Genomic DNA, 20,765 nt, shown 5'->3' on the forward strand with positions numbered 1-20,765 from the left:
CCCAGGCCAGCTTTGGGCTGCTCAGATCTGTGCCACTTCTTTAGGTGGCGCAGATTCAAGTAGCCCCATTGGGGCTGCAGCAACTCTCCCTTGGGTAAGGGGAAGCAATTCCCCTTGCTGTGGGATGAGCTGCTTTCAGCCTGAAACTCATGCAGGATACGGGGCAGGAATGCTGGCCTCCCTGTTCCAGTGCAAGTTAGGATCTGCTGACAAGGATCTATCTGGACTTATGCCGGGAATTTAGGTAGGGCAGGTCAAAGTAGACTTGTTGCCACAGCTTGGACTTTCCCCAGGGCAAGGGGACAAATGTCTCCTTACCTCAAGGAGAACTCAGATTTCAAAATCCCCCCCCCCCGTCCCCGAGGGATACCTCACAAGCTGCACTGGTCCTTCAGCATTGGCATGGGGGAATTTCAATAGGAATGGGCTGTCAGCCTCATGAATGGGTTGGTCCTGCTTCTGAGAAAGAGTTATGTGAAAGTATCAGTTAAACTTTTGATATAAGGTGAATTTGGAATTCTCTGTTCTGCAACAATAGCCCACAAATTATGACAGAATTTGGCCTGCAACCTATAAAGTTGCTCCTTTTTATTACAATTCCTGTTTCAGTTCATTTTTTTTTTCAATTTTATTATGCCGTTTGATGCATTGCAAATGGCCGGCTAAACAGAAGTTATCCAGTGATTCCCACACATCCAGAGATGAGTTCTGTTTTCTGACTTAAAAAAATAAATTCAGTGCTGAAATTCCAGAAACAACTATCCCCCCATTTTCTCCAAAACTGCTTCACAGTATTTATTGTACTGTGAACCATATTTTGAGAAATTTTCTGCTTACTATCAAAATGAGTTTCTTCTAAACTAGCTTCCCAAGCAAGTTTTAACCAACAAGAAAGGTGTAAATACTTTGGACGGTTAAGCTTAACGTGAACATGTACCAAGTTACTGTGGGAAACAATTCATCGTTCATTTCAACAGGACTGGTACAGGAGGTCTTGATGGATTGAAGAAGAAAGCAGTTGAAGATACTTCACTCCAAAGGAATGCCTTCCCCAATTGTTGGTATTAATTGCTACTTGCAGAACAATTAGGTTAATTGAGGGCAGGACATGGGTCCAGATATCCAAGCTTATCTCTGAATTCTCTGGATTTTATGGGTTTAAGTCTGATTCTGAACAGGCCTAAAGGGTGTTTTCCTGGTGGATTAGCTGGACCTCTGCAGAACAATTCTATCCCTGGTACCTAGTGGATGGCACAGAGCCGCCTCCTCTCTCTCCCTCCCCATGTGCTTTTAATTCCTCTTATCTGCTGGTTTCTGCTAAGTCAAGGAGTTCTGCAACATTGGATACATGACAGGATGGGTGGAGAACTTCTTGACGGGGATTTGAAAGGCTCACTGGCATGTCATAAACTGACTTTGAAAAACACTATTGAGTGTGCTCGGCAAGGGGATGGTTTGTATCATCTTCTACTCTGAGCTTCCATTATTTTATCTTGAGGTATTAGTTTGAAAAACAGGAATGTATGCAGGCTAGCACTAGAGAGACAATGAACCGACATGACCTCATGTCTTATCCGTCTTAAGACTTGACTCTATGCATTCGACCTCCAACGTGAATCAGATCTGTGCTGGCTCAAGAGTACAATTTGTTCCTTTTCCTTGGTACCAGGATCCAACCTAGACCCTGGCGCTGATGCTACATTAGTGGCTTCTTACATCAGAAGCAACGCAGCCTAGCCTTCTCCTTTATATGCTGGAGAGGTTTTTTGTTTGTTTGTTTTTAATTTCATGTGGGAGCATTCCAAAATGTTATTCCTCTCCACGTCACTCCACCACAGACTGAAGTGATACAATCTAGGAACAGCTTTGCCATGTGATTCTGTGGAATGTAGAAACAGACTCTTTATGACACATGTTTTCAGAAGAAAGGTCACTGCACTATTCTGTGAATCCAACTGCAGTGATATACTGAATAGTGTAAATGATGTAAATAGTCTACAGCACAATCCTATGCATGCCTGTTCAGAAGTTAGTCTCATTGAATTAAATGAGACTTACTCCCAGAAAGGTGTATATAGGATTGCAACCATAACGATATAAAGTGAAACAGGGGTCTCAACCTTGTAGCCTGTAAGTTATAGGTGTCTAAAATTACCAGAGCAGGAGAGGTGATCTAATTAATTAAATTTTAGGATAAAATATTAGTTTAGATAGATAGATATCAATCAGTGGAGAACACACATATCAAAACTTGGGAATCTCAGATAGTGGGCTGATGGGTGACATAATAATATATATGTCTTTACATTTATACTCTTCCCTTTCTCACATCATGAAATTCAAGGTGGAACATATAGGTTTCCCAGGTAGTCACTGACCTAGGTGCTGACCAGACAAACCTCTTAGCTTCAACAAGATGGTTGCATCATGCACTCTCAAGTTATGCCCTGAGACCAGTCTGTGGCTCTACTCTTACCTGTACCAGTTTGCAGATATTGTGAGACTGTGTCTGCTTTGATCATTAAGAAAAAGGTTATCTAGCTCCTATGGATGAAGAAACTTTGAAAGAATGCTAGTGGCAAGACACCTTAAAAGACCAAAAGATATGTTGCCAAATGAATTTTTTAATCACATGCTTTTTTGCCTGGAGATATTATTTTTGGACGTTATGTTATTTATTTAAAATATTTGTATCGCACCTTTCTCTCTAATAGTAAGATGCTCTAGGTGGTAAACATCAAAAGCAACAATAAAAACAACCATACAATATATTTTAAAAACCATTTAATCAAACCAGCATCACAGCAGATAGCAGCACCTAGAAAAAAATAAAAATCAAAAGTATAAAACCAGGACAAAACAATTTAGGAGCTAACCAAGCCATAGGCGCACTGAACCAAAAATGTTTTTGCTTGGCGTCTGAAAGTCATTAGGGAAGGAGCCAATTTGATCTCCCAGGATAGGGAGTTCTACAGTCTTGGCACCACATTGAAGAAGACTCTCCTTCAGTCCCAGAAACATATGCAGTGCTGCACTGTGCAGGACATGTAACAGAGCGTCCCCTGATGGAGAAGACAGATGAGATTATGGTGATGAAGCCAAACTTTCAAGTAACCTAGTCCTAAGAAGAGCTCTTTAGGGCGCAGTCCTAACCCCTTATGCCAGTGCTTCCTCAGTGCTTTTTCTGAGGTAAGGGAACAAACATTCCCTTACTTTGAGGAGGCCTCAGTGAGTGACACCCCACTGCAGGGTGCAGCACATGTCCCATTGGCACCACTATGCCAGTGCTGGAAAGCACTGACATAAGGGGTTAGGATTGAACCCTTTGGGCTTTAAAGGCAATAATCAACACTTTGAATTGGACTCAGAAATGAACTAGGAGCCAATGCAGCTGAGGTAATGGAGGAGTCACATTCTCCAGAAAAATTCGCACTGGTTAAAATTCTAGCTGTTACATTTTGGACCTAGTTAGGTTTCTGAACAGTCTAAAGACGGATCTTAAATATATCCACAAGTCTTGTGCCATATCTCAGAACTATAGTGTTACCATTGAATATCAGCATTGCTGGGAAAAATATTGTGTGCTTTTAATTTTCTAAATGGACCATTACAGATGTGACCAATTAGCTGTCTCTCAGCTCTGTCTCAAGAAAAGCATTAGGGCGCAATCCTAACCAACTTTCCAGCACTGGCATAACTATGCCAGTGGGGCATGTACTGCATCCTGCAGTTGGTGGACAGTCATGGAGGCTGCCTCAAGGTAAGGGAATGTTTGTTCCCTTACCTCGGTGTTGCATTGCCCTTTTGTCGGTGCTGGAACGTGGGTTAGAATTGCGGCCTTAGTTTCATAACCTTTCCTCTGAGATTGGGAGATGGGAGAGCTGTGCAACTCCCATTGCAGGAGAAGACTCCAAAGGAGTTCATTTGGTAGAACTTTCCTAGCAGAGGTGCTGAATGATTCAGCACTTTGTGCTGTCAATGCCCGGTAGGTTAGCAGGGCAGTATTGTGGGTGGCTTGCTGTGGCTCTGTTCCTGATATAATTTCTGCTGCTTACAGTTAGTTCATGGGCGAGCTAGTGAATTCAGTTCATTTTCTTTGCTATTTGTGGACTTGCCTTTTGCTTTCTGATGCTACAGATAGTGGCTGAATTTAGTAAGAACATTTTCAGATATCTGTGTTTAACATGTGCCAAAGTGGGTGGCAAAGCACCATCTGGTGTTTCAGTGACATCACTACTGGATATTTTTATTGGTGATAGCTACCCAGGTATTTTTTTTTAGGCTGCAATCTTTCACGGAGGGCTGCTTTACATATGTACACAGGCACTTGTGAAGTACAGCTGAATGTTCATTTTGCTATGAATCCAGGCTTCCCAGGATTTGCAGACCATAGCAAATAAAGACATGCATAATGCTACACAGCATATTACATGCTTTCCCCGGGAGATGTCACTGAAATCAATCACATGGCCAGAGATCAAGGCTGGCCCACCCATGAGGGAAGTGGTTGCTTTGAGTGGCAGATGGGCACAGGTGGCATTCAGTTTCTATCAGCCACCTCACCTTGGCTCTATTTGGCCTTGTTCCTTTTCTTCCTTGGTCTGCCACACTCTATTCTGAAACAGAGTGAGGTCAGAACCAGGAAGTCAGGAGAAGTATTGCCTACTTCCAAAAAGAGAATTTTTTTCTTTTCTGCTCTGAAAGTGGGAGAGGAATACTGCTGGCTTCACCATATCCAGGAACATGTCAGTGTGTTTTAACTGAATTTGGATTCCTGCTTTGTTCTGGGCAAATGCATTTTTAAAATAGTAAGCCCAACATGGAAGCACTCACAGTATGTTTAGTCCTAACACATCAATTTTTCTTAGAAACGAAAAACAGATTTGCATCAGACACCAGCCATGCACTCACTGCCCTGTTGATGGAGATGGGGCATTGCTCATTGGTAGAGCCTTATGTGCAAAAAGTTTCAGATTCTGGATATAATCCAGAGAGAGAGAGAGAGAGAGAGAGAGAGAGAGAGAGAGAGAGAGAGAGAGAGAGCGCAACTTGTGCTGACTGAAGAGTATCCCGAATGTGCCGTAAATCATGTTTGCACCTCATTTAGAGCAGATTGAGCCAGTGCATGTCTGTATGCTGACTCTCAGAAGCTGGACCCAGGCCCTTTGCCACCCAGATGGGGTAAGGCAGGCTGGTGCAGAGGTTTAGAGAGGGAAGGTTGGAACAGGGTTGTTTTGGGGTGGGGGAGAGTACGTAGAGCAGGCCTGGGAGGAGGTGGGACTGGCATCAGCAACAGACCAAATCTTAACCCCCCCTCCCCTGGCCAACCTGGCATTACACTGGGCTGCTTGGACTTGTGTCAGCAATTTTGCTGGAGCAGATCCAAGTAGCGCCATAGGGGTGGCTGGTGCACAACCCGGGATAAGGGGATAAATATCACCTTACTCTGAGTTATGCCACAGTCACCTCCTAACCTGCGCTGAATACAGCGCAGGCCAGTTGGCCTGCCTGTTCCAGTTCAGAGTAGGATTGGGCTGTCTATCGCCGGCATGTTTAGATAGGGCTCTAGAGCAGGTGTGTCAAACATAAGACCCAGGAGCTGGATGCAGCCTGCGGAAGCTTTTTATCCAGCCCTCAGGATGAGCAAGCTCTCAGCTGCTGAGCAGTGCTGAAGTGTTACTGCTAAAGGGGCAGCCCCCACGAAAATTGGGCTCTCCAGTATTTTGAAATATGATAAAGATTTGCATGTTTTCTCTTCTGTCATTTGAAGTTAATGAATTCCTAAGTGAGAAAAAGTGCTAGTTTTTGGTTATGCGTTATTTAATGACATCACTTCCTGCCTAACACCATCACTTCTGATCCTCAGCAGGCATCATGAATGCCATTCGGCCCTCGGTATGAAATGAGTTTGACACCCCTGCTCTAGAGAGCAGCTGTTAGTGAGAGTAGGCAATACAGAACTAGATGGAGCAGTGGTTTGATACAGTGTAAGAAAGACACAGAAATCCCTCCCAATCCCCAGAACAGTGTTGCAATTCTTTAAAAACAGTTTATTTTTTATTATGTTACAAAGAACAAAAGAGGTACACTTATACGCAACACTTCAGAGTGCACAGCGGCTGCACAGGCAGCCAGTCTGAAGACTCATAGCAGAATTCCCTTCAGTTTGCTTATACTTATGCCTGCCTATTGAGCTGCAAAGGCGAAAGGAAGAAAGGCTCCACCCTATGGCTAAGAGATACCCTGAGTTCTCATTATATTGTGTACATTGTCTTCACCTTGATTGCTCTGGAAAAGTCCAGCGGTACTATTCCAGTGCTAAAATTATACATTATATCAATCATAAGGAGAGTTATTTATTCAATAAATGTATATCCTGCCTCCCCACCCTCCTTGTGGGCATTCAAGGTGGCCAACAAGAACACATACACATAAATACTCGTATATAAATATAAATACTGTAAATTCACCGTATATACGAAGACAAAAATTAACAATGCAACATTGCCTACATAGTTAAAAAGATCCCTAGCACACAAAATGAAAAGCAGAGGCAAAAACATAAAAAAAAACACAAGTAGCACATAAAATTAGCAGCATGCACAATAGAGCAGCAATAAAAAAATTAAACAGAAAAATGGTAACAAAGCAGCAATCAAATAAGGCAGCTGTGAAAGCAGCAGTAGAAGTGGCAAGTTAAAACGATACAGCTAACATCACCACCCACTACAAAGAACATGCTAACCTAAACCAAAATGTTTAAATCCCCACTGGAGCATCTCAATGGAAAAGCAAGCTCCTCATAGGGGAAGGAGTTCCATAACTGTGGTGCTGGCACAGAGAAGAGCAAGGATGGGAACTTGAGTCAGATGACTTGAGTCCAAATTGTGAAAAACAGCATTTTTTTTGCAGACTCATGTACACTCAAGTTGTGCAAGTGGAAGGCTTGGCAAAACACTCAAGTCAAGGGCCCCACAGACGCAAGTTTGTCTGGGGATTACCTTTCACTTTCGTCACAGTTGGCTCCCTCATAGGGAATCTGCTATCTCTTTATCCTCACTTCATTTAAACGCTATTGCCAGTTTTCACTATACTAGTGGCAATCAATACGTCCCTGCTGCTCTCCACGTATTTAAAACTAAAATTCTTTCCCAACTGTTGTATGGTGCCCCCATCTGGGTTGAGCCTGCGAACCAAGATCTGGACCAAGTGGCAGCCTCTTTCCTCAGACGAATTCTGGGGGTTCCCAACCTAATTAGATTATCTATCCTTGTGCTTGAACTAGGGATCCACCTCCCTTCCACCACTGCGTGGTCCCTCACTTTCAAGTTCTGGCTTCGCCTACACTTAAACATTCATTCTGAGTCCCTCTTAAAAGTTCTTCTAAAGGACTCTTATCTCTCTAAGTGGTTCAAACTTATCTATCTCAAGCTATTATCATTAGGTTAGTCCCCCGAATCCCTCGCAGATATTAACTTCCATAGGACCAACTTCCATAGGTGGGGTGGCCGTTTATGTTAAGGGGTGGGGTGGCAGTTTATGTTAAGGGGTGGGGTGGCCGTTTATGTTAAGGAAGGGATAGAATCCAGCAAAGTAGAGATTGAAGGTGGGTCCGACTCCACCGTAGAATCTCTGTGGGTTAAATTACCAGGCTTGTGCAGCGATGTAATACTGGGGGCGTGCTATCATCCTCCAGACCAGAAATCGGATGGGGACCTTGAAATGAGGAAACAGATCAGGGAGGTGACAAGGAGGGACAGGGTTGTAATCATGGGGGACTTCAATTATCCTCATATTGACTGGGTCAATTTGTGTTCTGGTCACGATAAGGAAACCGGATTTCTTGACGTGCTAAATGACTGTGGCTTAGAGCAGCTAGTCACGGAGCCCACCAGAGGACAGGTGACTCTGGATTTAATATTGTGTGGTATGCAGGACCTGGTTAGAGATGTAAACGTTACTGAGCCATTGGGGAACAGTGATCATGCTGCGATCCGTTTTGACATGCACGTTGGGGGAAGAATACCAGGCAAATCTCTAACAAAAACCCTTGACTTCTGACGGGCAGACTTCCCCCAAATGAGGAGGCTGGTTAGAAGGAGGTTGAAAGGGAGGGTAAAAAGAGTCCAATCTCTCCAGAGTGCATGGAGGCTGCTTAAAACAACAGTAATAGAAACCCAGCAGAGGTGTATACTGCAAAGAAAGAAGGGTTCCACTAAATCCAGGAGGGTGCCCGCATGGCTAACCAGCCAAGTTAGAGAGGCTGTGAAGGGCAAGGAAGCTTCCTTCCATAAATGGAAGTCTTGCCCTAATGAGGAGAATAAAAAGGAACATAAACTATGGCAAAAGAAATGTAAGAAGGTGATACGGGAGGCCAAGCGAGACTATGAGGAACACATGGCCAGCAACATTAAGGGGAATAATAAAAGCTTCTTCAAATATGTTAGAAGCAGGAAACCCGCCAGAGAAGCGGTTGGCCCTCTGGATGGTGAGAGAGGGAAAGGGGAGATAAAAGGAGACTTAGAGATGGCAGAGAAATTAAATGAGTTATTTGCATCTGTCTTCACGGCAGAAGACCTCGGGCCAGATACCGCTGCCCGAACGGCCCCTCCTGACCAAGGAGTTAAGTCAGATAGAGGTTAAAAGATAAGATGTTTCAGACCTCATTGATAAATTAAAGATCAATAAGTCACTGGGCCCTGATGGCATCCACCCAAGAGTTATTAAGGAATCGAAGAATGAAGTTGCTGATCTCTTGACTAAGGTATGCAACTTGTCCCTCAAAACAACCACGGTGCCAGAAGATTGGAGGATAGCAAATGTCACGCCTATCTTTAAAAAGGGGGGACCCGGGAAACTATAGGCCGGTAAGCCTAACATCCATACCAGGTAAGATGGTGGAATGCCTCATCAAAGATAGGATCTCAAAACACATAGATGAACAGGCCTTGCTGAGGGAGAGTCAGCATGGCTTCTGTAAGGGTAAGTCTTGCCTCATGAACCTTATAGAATTCTTTGAAAAGGTCAACAGGCAAGTGGATGCGGGAGAACCCGTAGACATTATATATCTGGACTTTCAGAAGGCGTTTGACACGGTCCCTCACCAAAGGCTACTGAAAAAACTCCACAGTCAGAGAATTAGAGGACAGGTCCTCTCATGGATTGAGAACTGGTTGGAGGCCAGGAAGCAGAGAGTGGGTGTCAATGGGCAATTTTCACAATGGAGAGAGGTCAAAAGCGGTGTGCCCCAAGGATCTGTCCTGGGACCAGTGCTTTTCAACCTCTTCATAAATGACCTGGAGACAGGGTTGAGCAGTGAAGTGGCTAAGTTTGCAGATGACACCAAACTTTTCCGAGTGGTGAAGACCAGAACTGATTGTGAGGAACTCCAGAAGGATCTCTCTAGACTGGCAGAATGGGCAGCAAAATGGCAGATGCGCTTCAGTGACAGTAAGTGTAAAGTCATGCACATTGGGGCAAAAAATCAAAACTTTAGATATAGGCTGATGGGTTCTGAGCTGTCTGTGACAGATCAGGAGAGAGATCTGGGGGTGGTGATGGACAGGTCGATGAAAGTGTCGACCCAATGTGCGGCGGTAGTGAAGAAGGCCAATTCTATGCTTGGGATCATTAGGAAGGGTATTGAGAACAAAACGGCTAGTATTATAATGCCGTTGTACAAATCGATGGTAAGGCCACACCTGCAGTATTGTGTCCAGTTCTGGTCGCCGCATCTCAAAAAAGGCATAGTGGAAATGGAAAAGGTGCAAAAGAGAGCGACTAAGATGATTTCGGGGCTGGGGCACCTTCCTTATGAGGAAAGGCTACGGCGTTTGGGCCTCTTCAGCCTAGAAAAGAGACGCCTGAGGGGGGACATGATTGAGACATACAAAGTTATGCAGGGGATGGACAGAGTGGATAGGGAGATGCTCTTTACACTCTCACATAACACCAGAACCAGGGGACATCCACTAAAATTGAGTGTTGGGCGGGTTAGGACAGACAAAAGAAAATATTTCTTTACTCAGCGTGTGGTCGGTCCGTGGAACTCTTTGCCACAGGATGTGGTGCTGGCGTCTAGCCTAGACGCCTTTAAAAGGGGATTGGACAAGTTTCTGGAGGAAAAATCCATTACGGGGTACAAGCCATGATGTGTATGCGCAACCTCCTGATTTTAGAAAGGGGCTATGTCAGAATGCCAGATGCAAGGGAGGGCACCAGGATGAGGTCTCTTGTTATCAGGTGTGCTCCCTGGGGCATTTGATGGGCCACTGTGAGATACAGGAAGCTGGACTAGATGGGCCTATGGCCTGATCCAGTGGGGCTGTTCTTATGTTCTTATGATCCATTCAATCATCAAATCCAAACTTTGGGAATTTGAATTTAACCAACTCTCTTCCACTCTTAACCCCACCTGTTCTGCTCAGTTTTTTGGTCTCCTCCCCTCACTTGGTTTCCCTTTCAATTATTTCAGTAATCTAATTAACCCTATCAAGAGGAGAGCGTTCATGTTCGTGAGATTTAACATCTTTCCCTCAGCTGCTCATTCTGGCAGATTCTCCAATATTCTGCGTGACCACAGATTACGCCCTTTCTGCTCCCTAGAACCGCACACAGTGGATCACGTATTACTTTGTTGCCCAGCTCATCAATTCCCCCAAGATACATACCTGAAACCTTCTTGTCTACTTTTTCAGGTATTTCTACTGAACCTTTACTTGTCCTTCTGGGTGACAACTCTGCGGCTACCACCAATGCAGTAGCAGAGTTTCTTTCCGTAGTTTCCAAGTTAAAATCCCCACCTTGAGCCCATGTCACTACCTTGTTTCTTCCCTTTTTCCCCCTTATTGTTGTGACTTTCTCTTTGGTATCATAGCCACTGTGTTGGCCACTGTTATTTATTGTTTTTAATGCCAATAAAGGTTTATGGATGGACTCAAGTTTGTCTGTGTCTGGGTGTGCTTGCTTATTGCTTTCGTGGTGTGAAAGACCTTGTGAGGCCATCATTCAAACCAGGCGACCAGCAGGGAAGTTCCAGCCAGGAGGCAGGGAAGGGTTAATGTTTACTTTTGCGTCCAAGCGGGGGGAGGCGGGAGCAGGCTCTCTTGCCTGTCTCTGATAGGAAGGAATCAATGGTCATTGGATAAAGGATGGGAGGTCTGATTTGTTTTAGATGAAGGAGGGCAGGAGGAAGCGCTCATGGGGTTCTTGCCATGGAATTGGTTGGAGAAGCCCAGGGAAAAAGGAGGCAGGAAAGCAGGGGAGGGGAGGTTTGTAGAGATCACGCTTTCCAATCATATGGCTGCTGTGAGCTCCATTGTTACTTGGGGGGGAGGAAGCCCCATTGAATGACCGGCTACAGTGGGACTACTTCTGAGTACAGCTGCAAAGGATTGGGTCATCCTGGTAAGCCTTGCATCTGCTGCGTGTGACTCTCCTGCCTCTTGCAACTTCTGTCTCCTGCAGTTTGTCCCACCCCCCCACCTTGTTTACAGATGGGATGGAACAGCAGGGGAGTGATTACAGAGAACTCCCACATACACACACACCATGGCAAAAGCCCTGTCTTTTTTCTGTGCCTGACACATGTATCAAAAAACATCACGAGTCTTTTCAAGTCATGAAAATGCTCCAGGCAACTCAGAAAATGCCCTATAAGGATCTGTCTTTGAGTTGAGTTGAGTCATGGAGCGGGGTGGAGACTTGTGACTCAACTTGAGTCAAGCCTTGCTGGATTTGCCCGTTCCTGGAGAAGACCTAACTTCTTGCCACTACCCTCCTGACCTCTGTTGGAGGTGGCACACATAAGAGGGCCCCCTCCAAAAATACTCAGGAGATGGGGCAGAATATATTGGAAAAGGATAGTCTCTCAGATACCCTGGTCTTAAGCATAAAGGGCTTTAATTTTGTGCCTTGAATTTCATATGGAAATGAATTGGTAGCCAGTGCAACTGCAGGAGCAGTGGCCCAGCAGGGTTGAACCTCCAAGACTCAGTAACTATACAAGCCTCCACATTCTGAACTAATTGCAGTTTCTAGACTGCCTTCAAGGGCAGAGCTATGTAGAACGTGTTACAGTAATCCAAAGAAGAGGTCATCAAGGTGTGGACTACTATTGTTGCAGATGACACACCAGCTGAAGCTGAGCAAAAGCCCCCCCCCCAGCTACTGCTGGCACTTGGAGATCCAGAAGCAGCTGTGCATTTAGAAGGGCTCCCAACCTGTGTACCTGCTTCTGGAGAGGGAGTGCAACCCCACAAGAACATGTCGCTAGTCCATTACCTGTGTTGCAATCTTCCAGACCAACACAGACCCAGAGGACCCCTAAAAAAAACAAAAACCTAACTACTCACAATATCACTGCTTGCCCACCCTTCACTGCTCACATTAATTGCTACCAATGAGAAAAGGAGAAAGGGAAAGAGAGATAAATGGTAAGGGATGATCTTACCTGCTGGAAGGCCAGGACTCACCTCCCCCTTCTACACCACATGGTTCCTAACCATACCCCACCCACCCATACACCCCTCACAGAGGTTTTAAGTTGGGATAAAGCAGGAGGGGGCCTTGCCTTTGATTTTCCCCCAAAGGGTGACCCCTCCTTCGGCAAGATCACTTAGATGCATGATTGAATAAGATGAACGTCTAACAGCACAATCCTATGCATTTTTCCTCAAAATTAATCCTACAGTGTCCAGTGGGATATTCCAGGAAAATGTGCATAGTAGGATTGCAGCTAAAGTGATTCGCATTCACCAAGGCCCAGAGATGTGATTCAAAAACATAAACTGTGTTGGGAAAAAAGGAGGGTGATCAAGTATACAGTTTTCTGGTGGAAGTTCTGAATTTTAGGGCTTTCAGTGAAAAATTTAGCCAAATGTTAATACAAAATGAATGGGAAGTTGATGCATTCACCTTTTGCAACCAATTTTATGAATGTTAGCCAATATGTGATGCAATGTGAAGCAATATTCTTTTGGAGAATGCCTGCTGATTACATTGAGACAGGAGCGTTCTGTGTTGCTGTCCCTTGCTCGTACTTCTTTGTGCCCAGTTACACTAGCACAGTTATCTTTGTTTTGCCTTTGCTGCTGTTGCTGCTCCTGTTTGGACCAGACTTTTAGACTGTTACTCTCTCCACCTCCAAATTGTTAATGGAGTATATTAAAGCATTAGAAGAAAATATAAAGCAGTTGTAGGCTGAACTATTATTTACATATGCACATAATATGTGTAAACAATATAGAGTGGTCAGTCATTTTCCTGAGCAGGAATCATGAGCTCTGTGGTAGGAAAAAGAATACGGCTAATCATGTAAGGATTGTCCTTACTGTTAGGGTGCGTCCTCCTTCCCTGCCTACTCTCCCCTGCCAACTGCAGTGTGCAGCAAGTTGATATAGGGTAAAAGTGATTTTACCCTATTATATGATAATAGGGTAAAAGTGCCATATGACAGTACTGACCCAGAAGAATAAGGGCCCAATTCTATCCAATTTTCCAGAGTAGGTGCAGCTGTGCCAATGGGGTGTGCACTGAATCCTGTGGTGGGGAGGCAGTCACCGAGGTCTCCTCAAGGTTTGCGAACATTTGTTCATTTGTTCCCTTACCTCAGGGCTGCATTGCATCTGCACTGATGCTGAACGTTAGATAGGATTGGGCCCTAAATGGGAGGACATGAAATATTTTCTTCCATGGATGTCTGCGGGCCTTACAATCATCCATTTTACTTCAAACTCCAATTTGTTTAAAGGAAATTAAGTTCACAGTTTCTTCACTGGGTGCTCTCAACTACCTTCCTTTAATCCAGGGCTGTAATGTAAACAAACATGTTGCAAGAAGTTGAGCAGAGAGGACCTGCGTCTGTATGGAGAGGGGGGCAATCATGCCACTCAGGCTTGGCTCATAGAGCTAAAGATGCTATTCAAACTGACTTCATTAATTTGCAAACTGTTTACAAATCCCCCAACACAGCTATAGAATGACCACCTAAGGAAGTCCTAAGATTAACGGTTCATCTAGTGAGTATAATTCTAGCCAGATCCTAAAAATCCTAATGTGCAAAACACCTTCACATCTACACCATCTGTGTACCAGGTTCCCCTGCCTGCTGCAGTTCCTTTCACTGTACTGGATTCCATTCTGCGGGGTGCGTCAAGTCTTATTTTTTAGTGGCACAAGATGTTGTGATGGGAAGAATGAAATATGTATAAAAAGTCTAAAGCAGTTTTTAACTGCTGATTTGAGCCACCTTGAACTCCGCTATTGAATGATGAAATGAAAGGTCTAAATATTTTACATAAGTAAATCCCTTTGGATCATGTCCAATAAGCTCTATCTGCATATTCTTAATGTTACGCGTACTGATGCTCCAACTGAGTAATCATTGTTTACTATCTACATAGTAAAGAACTGAATAAAAACAGGATATATCAATTTTTTCGTCTGCACAGTATTTATACTTTGTCTTAACTTGTGAGCAAAGCCCCAACTGCTTAGTGACAAACTACACAATCCTAATTTGACATTGGGCCAGCGCCGCTGTCCCTGTGCTGGCCCAGAGTGTAGCAAACATGCTGTAAGGTACATTTGTACCTACTTGAGAGCTGGCTGGTGTGCGGGCTGGCGCTGGCTCAGCAGTTCCATATTCCAATCCTGCACCGCCTGATACAGGCAAGTTCATGCTGGGCAGTGCAGGTGCTGGGAAAGGGTGGCAGGCAGGCTGGAGGTGGGGGGGGGCATTTTTGAATGAGGCAGGGCAGAACAGGGGGAGGATAGAGTCTGGGAGGGGGGCAGGTTCAGCCTCCTCTGCTGTATCCTAACCCCCATTCCCAGCCCAGGCAGCCCTACATGGGCTCCGCAATTTGCACCAGCTATATAGCTGGCATGGATCCAAGAAGCCCCATTGGGATGGCTGGGAATTTAATCGGGGTAAGGGAAAATATATCCTCTTACGAGAAGACCTCTAGTTGCCTCCTAAGCTGCATTGGATACAGTGCAGGCCAAATGGCCTGGCTGTTCCAGATCAGCTTAGAACTGGGCTGAAAATTTGTCAGTAAAGCCCCAACTGCTTAGTGACAATTAAAAAATGAGCCAAACCCATTCCAATCCACAGTAATATATCAGTAACATCTGCACATAAGATCAATTTTAATTAATAAGAGCAGGTAATTTTGCAAAGCATATAAATCATACTGTATATAAGTATGATTTGAAGATTTGTACTAATTTGAAGTACAAATTTGTACTTCATTTGTACCCCATTTGAAGATAAGTACTAATAACATTACTACTACTACACCTAGAATACAGTAGTTGTTTTTTTTCCCCATGATGGAGTTACAGTGATAGCAATTATTTTGCAGGGTAGTTACAAGAAACACAGGAGTACCCTGCCTTGAGGCCCCTTATGGTGCAAGATGGCTGGAGTCAAGCTTAGTGCATCTTGGTTCAGAAGTTAAGAGTATCTTGAGGCCAAGCTTTGCAACTAATCAGAGATGACACACTACTGGAGAAATGCAGAGCACCATTTCATAAGAAACCGCAGCTTGTCCAAGGTGAGAACTTTTCTTTTTGTTTTGATTTCCATCTCTGCGTAGAATGGCAAACGTTTACTGTATGTACCACTCACAGTGTACATTGTCAGGCTCTGTTAGTTTCTTATCTAACACTTCTGTTGACATGAGCAAACAAGTCACTTTTGTATTATTAATATCATGAGATCCTCTCATTAACAATTAACACGGCATACAGTTGAGAACATAATGCTCTGCAAATCATGGTTTTTAGGTGCGGGTCACTGCAGCCAAAATCTTGCTAATTTGGGAGATTTTTAGGATGTAACACATTATAGGATCTCCTGCTTTTCCCCCAGTCAGCAGTCAGCTCTTGCCTAGACTAGTCAATATGACCAAGCAGGGAAGGATAGGTTGAACCACTGATGATTATGATACAATTTGCATCAGTGAGAATGGAAACCATGACTCCTCCATCCTTTCTTTCAGCATCCAGACATTTACCACATTTGTATCAAACAGAGGTACTTCTACGTCCCAAAGCAACTGTTAAGGAGCCAGATTACCCAAGATTGGGCAAATAAGGAAAGGATTGTATATCTTGCTGAATGTGTTTTTGCCCTTAAAAAATGCTGTTCCTTATCCTGAACAGAGCTGAGAGCATAAAACAGAATAAGGGCCAGACCAATTGGGCTGCTGCATTGCCAGATCCTGTGATCTGGTGGTGCAGTGTGCTGTCAAAAAAGGTGACACATCATAGAGCGCAGCTGAGCCACTGCCACAAGCAGTGAGTGTCCACAGTTATGCATCATTGGCCGGCCAAGGATTGCCGGTGTCAGTAAGTCAGTGGGGGAGCAGGTGGAATGGGATAGGGTGGGTGGAACAGGATGGAGACTTGGGTACAGAAGGGGATGGATCAAGGTCAGGAAGGCAGCAGTACTGCCAATACCCTACCCCCTTCCTGGCCTTGATCCACCTTCCCAAGTCCAATCAGATTTGTGCCAGCAAAATAGCTAGCACAGGTCCAAGTAGACCCATTCAGACAGTAGACACTTACCCCCAAATATTTGTTCCCAGGAACAAATATTTCCTTATCCAGAGAAGACCTCCAGGACTGAGGATTGAGACCTAGTTGAAGACCAGGAAACAGAGAGTGGGTGTCAATGGGCAATTTTCACAATGGAGAGAGATGAAAAGTGGTGTGCCCCAAGGATCTGTCCTGGGACTGGTGCTCTTCAACCTCTTCATAAATGACCTGGAGACAGGATTGAGCAGTGAGGTGGCTAAGTTTGCAGATGACACCAAACTTTTCCAAGTGGTGAAGACCAGAAGTGACTGTGAGGAGCTCCAGAAGGATCTCTCCAAACTGGCAGAATGGGCAGCAAAATGGCAGATGCGTTTCAATGTAAGTAAGTGTAAAGTCATGCACATTGGGGCAAAAAAATCAAAACTTCACATATAGGCTAATGGGTTCTGGGCTGTCTGTGACAGATCAGGAGACAGATTTTGGGGTGGTGGTGGAGAAGTCAATGAAAGTGTCGACCCAATGGGCGGCAGCAGTAAAGAAGGCCAATTCTATGCTGGGGATCATTAGAAAAGATATTGAGAACAAAATGGCTAATATTATAATGCCATTGTACAAATCGATGGTAAGGCCACACCTGGAGTATTGTGTCCAGTTCTGGTCGCCGCATCTCAAAAAGGATATAGTGGAAATGGAAAAGGTGCAAAAGAGGTCAACTAAGATGATTGCTGGGCTGGGGCACCTTCCTTATGAGAAAAGGCTACGGCATTTGGGCCTCTTCAATCTAGAAAAGAGACGCCTGAGGGGGGACATGATTGAGACATACAAAATTCTGCATGGGAAAGATAAAGTAGATAGAGAGATGCTCTTTACGCTCTCACATAACACCAGAACCAAGGGACATCCACTAAAATTGAGTGTTGGGAGAGTTAGGACAGACAAAAAAATATATTTCTTTACACAGCGTGTGTTTGGTCTGTGGAACTCCTTGCCACAGGATGTGGTGATGGGATCTGGCCTGGATGCCTTTAAAAGGGGATTGGACAAGTTTCTGGAGGAAAAATCCATTATGGGTTACAAGCCATGATGTGTATGCGCAACCTCCTGATTTTAGAAATGGGTTATGTCAGAATGCCAGATGCAAGGGAGGGCACCAGGATGCAGGTCTCTTGTTATCAGGTGTGCTCCCTGGGGCATTTGGTGGGCCGCTGTGAGATACAGGAAGCTGGACTAGAAGGGCCTATGGCCTGATCCAGTGAGGCTGTTCTTATGTTCTTAGGACTGCCTTCCCCACAAGATGCAGCACAGGCTCCAATGGCATGGATGCATCAGTGTGTGTGTGGGGGGGTGTTAGTGAGTTTGGGGCTGAAAGGATTGGGCAGCTAAGATCGCCTATTGCTTTATGATTAGGATTTGTTTCATCACTGAATGAAATTGTGTCATATAGTTGTATTATAACTTCTTTGTATATATGCATTATATTCACAAGCACCATCTGTTTCTGGCAGAAAGCTGCCTGCATTTCTTGCAGACCAAATGTTGTGAACCACAGATATAAAATGTATGTGTTAATATATTTTTGACTTACAATGCCAACATTCTGAAATGTGCTACATTTTTCTTTAAATCTTTTTGCTTGCATCAATGATCTCCATGTGAGAGAAAAATTCCTAACATTCTGTCACATAGTGATACAGTAAAACCCAGGGTGGAGCTATATAAATGAAGGGGGGATAATGCAAATTCAAGCAGGCTGGTTTTTACAGCCTAATTACATTAGATTTTAATGGCTGGTTTTGTAAGTAGAAAGCATGTTCATAATTCATTCCAAAAGTGTCCCAAAGATTATCCCTTTACTTTTGCCCACATGAATGCAGAACAGTCATTTTTTACTATGTGTGGAATCTTTCAAACATGCAGCATGCCACCTGCACCTTAAGTAAATATATTGTGTGGCTACAGGTTTATTTTTTAAAAATCACTATAATAAGACATGTTAACTTGGGGAGTGTTAGTCACATTATTAGACACTATTATAGTTGCCCAAGTGGTAAAATAGTCACATGATTGCTTCACTAGGCACCCAAGGCCCCATATTTCAGTTAATATCTTCATTTACTCTAATTCCATGCTAAATTTTGCTTGCTGACAGAAAAATGAAAAGTGATTATATAAAATTCAAATTTGCCAATGGGAAAGGTGGTTGTATTAATACACCCAGTGCTTTTTTTGTAAATAAAAAGGTGCAGGAACTCATAACTTGTTAATCTTTTATTTATTTATTTACCATTTTTTATTGGAGAAATAAAATATTTTTTATGTGCTTCCCCCCTAAAGATGAACTTACTTCTGAGTAGACATGCATAGGATGGGGCTGTCAATGTCCACATCCCCTTCCCCCTAGCTATTTTTTCTACACATGGGGAAAAATACTGTACAGGTGCACTTGTAGCGTGTAGTATGTAGTGTGGCACTACTTCGAGGAGAGGAAGCAGTAAATAGATTCCAAAAAATGGCTTCCATGTAGTAAAATTACTCTAAGCAACTGTGGGAGTAAGAACAAAAAAGGAATTCTTACACGAGAGGGGTCCTTAGGTGCTCATAGAAACAGCTACGTTTGCAAACAAGCGATTAAATATGGTTTAATTCAGGTATCAGAATACTCTGTGTCTTTGGGAAGGTGCTTGGCATGCAATTGTATGTCCTCTGCTGCCCTGAGCAGCTGCTTTGCATTGCTGGAGAGGAGCTGCAAATGCTGGCTGGCAGAAGGCATGCTTGTGGGGGAAGGATGAGGAGGATCTCTGGCAAGGCTGGACAGCATGTTGTACACACATAGAATCCCTTTTCGCCTGCCCTTAGCATGTGAAAACGGGTGTAGATATATATCTCTGCCAGGATTAAGAGCCCAATCCTAGGTATGACTACTCTGAAATAAGTCTTGTTCTAGTCAATGGAGCTTACTCCCAGGAAAGTGCCTAGGATTGCAGCCTAAGAGCCCAATCCTATGCATGTCTACTCAGAAGTCCACTTTAGTGAATGGAGCTTACTGTGGATAGGATGGCAGCCTCAGGGCCCAATCCTGTGCCTGTCTACTCAGAAGTCAGTCCCATTAGAGGCAGTGGGGCTTCCTCCCAGGAAAGTGTGGAGAGGACTGCAGCCTCAGAGCCCCTCCTATGCCTGTCTACTCAGAAGTCAGTCCCACTAGAGGCAGTGGGGCTTCCTCCCAGGAAAGTGTGGAGAGGACTGCAGCCTCAGAGCCCCTCCTCTGCCTGTCTACTCAGAAGTCAGTACTAGAGGCAGTGGGGCTTCCTCCTAGGAAGGTGTGGAGAGGACTGCAGCCTCAGAGCCCTTCCTCTGCCTGTCTTCTCAGGCTGCAAGGCTATGACACTTTCCCGGGAGTAAGCCCCATTGAACACAGTTGAACTTACTTCTGAGTAGATATGCTTGGGCTCTCAGGCTGCAAGGCTATGCACCCTTTCCCAGGAGCAAGCCCCATTGAGCATAATGAGACATACTTCTGAGTAGACACGCCTAGGCTCGTGCTGCAGATTGGCATGGGGCTGCACCAGCCGGTTTCCTTCCCCTCCTCCTCCGCCGCCAAGCCAGTACCTGGGAGTTCCATGGGTGCCGCAGCCCGTCTCCCTGGCTGGCTGGCTGTCCGTCCGTCCTCCTCCTCGGCGTTGGCGCGTGTCCCCCACACCCTCCACTGGCTTGGAAGCTGCGCTGGGAAGCAGAGCATGGGGGGAGGGGAGACAGGCTGGGCTCAGGCAAGAGCTTGGAGATGGGGGCAGGAGGGGGTCATTGTGCAGTCAGGCAGGGGCCAGGTGCCTGCCCACCCTGCACCCCCCAGCACCCACCCAGAGAATGCCTCTATTTTGCTCTCTCTCCCTCCTAGAATGCCTCCAAAGGGGAGGGGCCCCTGCAAAAAGGTGCCGGAACTCCGTCCCCCTGCGTTCCATTAGAAAAAAAGCCCTGAATACACCAAAAAGTTTTATGGCACCTTAAAGGCTAACAGATTAATGGTCTAATCCTACCTAAATCCCTATATGACAATGTAACGGCGCTGGCCACGTTGCATCTGCAAGGGAATTTCTTCTCGGGATAAGGAAATCTCTTTGGGGTAAGGGGATATTTGTTCCCTCTCCCCTGGATAGGCCCCAGCAGGTACAATGGGTCAACTTGGTCCTGCCCCAGCAATATTGCTGGTGCATGTCCACATTGATCCATGC

Source organism: Tiliqua scincoides, chromosome 1 (assembly GCF_035046505.1).
Source record: "Tiliqua scincoides isolate rTilSci1 chromosome 1, rTilSci1.hap2, whole genome shotgun sequence".
NCBI lineage: Eukaryota > Metazoa > Chordata > Lepidosauria > Squamata > Scincidae > Tiliqua > Tiliqua scincoides.